Consider the following 4,677-nt stretch of genomic DNA (forward strand, 5'->3'; position numbering starts at 1 on the left):
ACTCTGACCATAGTTCCCTGAAATGGGCATACAATAATGCAAGACATTGGTTTTACATTTGAATTTTAGGTTTCTTAAAGGAACGTTACAGAATTGGTAAAAAACAAAATTGTGAAGATCACAGATTTACGTCAAACTTACACGGTCGAATGATAATGATAGTAGAAAACATCCCTTAAAATATTTATGACTGAAATGTCATATTTGGCGAGAAATGAATAATATAATTTCGCGTTTGGAGTTTATCGCCCAGTGAGCGTTTCATCGATGTCATGCAAAATGTGTAATCGGTTTTTAACTATTTTCTCGTGACCCAGATGGCCGATCGATCTCAAACTTCTACAGGTTTGTCAATTTATGTATATGGTTGATTACATAGAGTGCTTACACTGCCAGCAACTGTTTTGTTAGCAAAACCAATGTTGTAATGTTCCTTTAAGTTGTAAAATAAAACACAACATTGACAGTTGAAACATACACTTCAGGTTTCCCAAGCTAAGCCATGCAGCCTTAGCTTGTGGCGTGTCCCAGCCGAGCAGTTTAGTGGACTCAAGTTCTCTGAAATGGAACCGTGGCCAAGTTGTTAGACTGCAGGACTTGCAATCACAAGGTTGTGGGTTCGAATCCCCCAGCTTACCACTGATTTCACAATGACTAGAATAAGTATTGTCGTCCAGTTACTGAATCACAATGTTTTGATTTGTGTAATTCATAATCATAGACGTTAAACCACTGTGTGTTTGAAATAGATTACCAGCTTGGCGTTTATATCCCTTTGTGGGAGTTTGCCAAGTTCCCTTGATGGGAAGATCGTTCAAACAAATGGTGAGACAATAATGCCAGAGATTGGTTTCACAGTTGAATTTCAGATTTCTGAAGTTTTAAAATATATCATTGGCAGTTGAAACAAACGTAAATCATAAGGTTTTTTAATCAAAGCTATCCTTTTAACTGGTGGAGTGTCGTTGCCGGGCAGTTCAGTGCATTATACTCAAGTAGAACCCCGATGAGCATCAATAAGTCCAAACATTGGTTTCGCATAAATGAAATTCAGGTTTCTTGTGGATTACTTTTATTGTGTGAGTTTCACTGCAAATTGCAATGAAATAACGTAGACATTTGTTCATGAAATTTGTCTTGCAATGGCTTATTATCTACAATAATATGTTCCTTATATACAAACAAAATAAACCATCTTATCTTATTTGCCTAACAGTCTTAAAATGGCCACACGTATACCATCCTAACGATTAGAATCCTAGACGAGGAAATGCAAAGAATCTTCAAACAATTTCCATGGAATTTTTCGCTTAGAAATTAGACACTTTGCCATGTTTGGCACCCTGACGTGCAACATAAGTGTCCTTGTTATTACTGTGTGCCTAGCTGATCGCTATATTCTGACTTAATAGATTTTACTGGCCAAATTGATACTCTAAAAGCGATGCAGTTTATTTCATTCTGGAACATAGACAAGCTCCAGTCCTTCATGAAACAGTGAATAATTTTATCACAACCTTTTTTCTTTGCGATGTTTTGATAGACAACTTATGTATTGCGCAATCAACACATTAAGTACTTTGAGACCTTTAAACCATAGGTGAACGCAGACATACATGGTAAATTTCCATTGTTTACATAGTTTAAAGTATACTCTCAATTCAAAGACCAATAGACCTTTCTTTTGCAATTTGCCAACCCAGATTGGAAAACTATGGAAAACCATAGGTGCAAATCAAGAAAAGATCACTATTTCTGGTAACAATGTCACCAAGTTCGTTGATTTTGTTCAAAACAAAACAACCCATTATTAGAAGTATTATACTTAATTGAAAGTTTGCAGGAAATGTTGAATTTTGCTCAAACATCTGTTTTTACGATTTAGTGTTTTACTAATATTCGGCCGACCATGCCAACCAAGGCGGTTTGTTTATTCAACAAAAGAAAGGTCTATACACCTTTTCGCAAATACCCATTGCGCAAGCGCTAACTGTTGAATGAGGTGCATGCTGGTCTGGCTAGGGATAAAAGTTTAGCATTAGCTAGACCAGCATGCACCTCATTCAACGCCCACAGCGCACGTACCGAGTATTTGCGACAAGGTCTTTGTCCCTTTTCGAAACCACGGCTTCGGCTTTGAATTCGGCTCAGGCTAGCTTGGCCCCACGGTTGTTTTGACAATTGCGCGTGCTTTGCGTATGCGTTCAGGACTTCAGACGAGAGGACGGATCCTGAAGCCGAATTCAAAGCCGAAGCCGTAGTTTCGAAAAGGGCCTAGATCCAATTCACTGGTACGTCCGCTGCATGCAACCTAGCCTCGACAAAAATCTCTCATTCTGTTTGAAACTAATCTCATTCAGTTTTCTCTTATTATCCTTCCAAAATTAAGTGAAAATGTTAAACTTTAAAAGCAATTATTACCAAACGAAAACGTTTTCTATTCAAAAACAAGTACACAGATTTCATTGAGTTTTTTTCACTAAGGCTAAAGCTCTTGACAAAAAGAGAGGGCTATGAGTGTTGATCTACTGGGGAGACAAAACTGCAGTCGGCCCAATTATTCCTTTAAAATATCCCCGAAGGAAATCAAGAGAAATGAACAATTAGCACCAGCCAATACGGACACACTAAGGTCAGTGCCTCCTACGATCTCTTCGAGGAAAAAAAGATTAAAACAGTCACAAAGAGATGACTTTTGCAATAATAATCTCCCTCTCAGGAACTCTGACAAAATGTGTCGGTCCCCGCGGAGTCTCCACGTGTTGGAGGTGACATGTCAAACAGCGCGCGGCTGGGCGAACTCCCCGCTTGACCGAATTCCGCTTCTTCGTTTTGTTATACACGAAGTATATTTGATCGTGGATTGTCAACATTGAATTCCGCGACGCGTGGATGTGTTTTCTTTGCGTAATTACATTTTCTAGTTCGACAGCACCTGTGAGTTTTTGAGGGTAACAGATATCTGGAGGTCATGTATTAATACAAAATATAAAAAGGATTATAATCATAAACAATCTTGAATATTTCGCGCATACCTGTATCTGGTTGACCTATGGTTCGGTACAGATAATATAACCGATCACCCCATTGTGTACAACGGCCCAATTTGTCAGAGCTGCTAACAAAATGCACAGTATACCTTTCTCTTAGGAACCAATCGGTTTTTAATCCGATATAAATGTAATAAAATATATAACCAATAAAACTAACATGTAGACATTTCTAAAGGTGTTCGGGTTTTTGAGATATCGCTGACAAACCGGAGCGATTATGGTCACGCAGAAAGAATAATCCCTAGCAGGAATACAAAATCTGAGAAGCTTTACGCCGTAACGCTTCTCATATTCAAATTTGTCAAAATGCTTATACTGTCGAAATTTTTTTTTTCTTCTTTTCTTTAGACATACAAAATAGTTACAAGTTGTACAGGGGCTGTCAAGGTTAAAACAAAAGTATAAAAACTGTCATCAAAAGATGTGTAAAACCAGACCCCTGCCAACGATAACAATATAATTATACAATATAAAAAGGTAATTGCACTGAAACATTTAAAAATCACACAAAAGAAAACATTAAAACACAAGCAAAACCAGACTAGGCTTGTAACCTAACATTTACCTTTACAATTATTTTTAAGAGTGATAACCAAACGAACCTTTCATTGGGAAAATATTGCTAAGGCTTTCTCTGATGAGCAGAATTTAGCAGAGAATACCAGACACAAATATTGTACATTATTTGGCAGGCAAAATCCGAGTTTAAATGCAATTTTGTTAATACTTTCCGGGTCAGCCTGACCAACAAGCGGGTCAGACCCACTGGCATGGGGCGCAGATACCAAGGTTGTTCACACTAAAAACTACAGGGTCAGAATTGACCCGGATTCCGAATCCCGTTAAGCATGACCTATTTCCGGGTCAAGTTGACCCGGAAACTGGCTAAAAATTTCAAAGAAATGGTTCAAACTGACATAGAATTTGAGGAAATTCACATTGTTGAGCCAGTTTCCGGGTCAATTTGATCCGGAACTCAACCGGACTCATAATCAGTAAATTCCAACGCACCCGGGGGATCTTAGAGTGATTCTCTCTTTAAATAATCAACTAACTTAACTATTTAGATCATGAGTTCATACATCCATCAATTGAAAATCTGAGCTTAGTTAAATGAAACTGCGTTCAGATTCAAAACACCTGCCAAGGTCGTAAACCTAATTATAAATTAACATACTAAATGGTTTTCACGGTTTGCCAAACGAGTTAATAAAAGTGCTCCATGTGTGTTCACACGCGTCTTATAGCCCCCTTGGGACTTGCTTCCAATTTTTATTACTCGAAGAAGAACAAAACAAAACCATTTTTTAATGGAAGGTATGTTTGGTTTTCACTCTTATACAATTGAAGGCATGGGTACTATTATTTTACTCAAAATATTTATTATCGTAAACATGAGTTTGGTAACGAGTTATAAAACACATTGTGAGAAACGACTCCCTCTGAATTAACGTATAGTTTTTGAGAAATAGGTATAGGTTCTAAATAAAAAAATAATCAGTAAGATTTCAGGCCTGAAGCCTTTAATTAGACATCTGAATGCATGAACTTGTACAAGGGTGTTTTTTCTTTGCATATTATTCTCTTGCAACTTTGATGACCAAGTCAACATTTTCACAATTTT

The sequence above is a fragment of the Asterias rubens genome, chromosome 11 (assembly GCF_902459465.1).
Source record: "Asterias rubens chromosome 11, eAstRub1.3, whole genome shotgun sequence".
NCBI lineage: Eukaryota > Metazoa > Echinodermata > Asteroidea > Forcipulatida > Asteriidae > Asterias > Asterias rubens.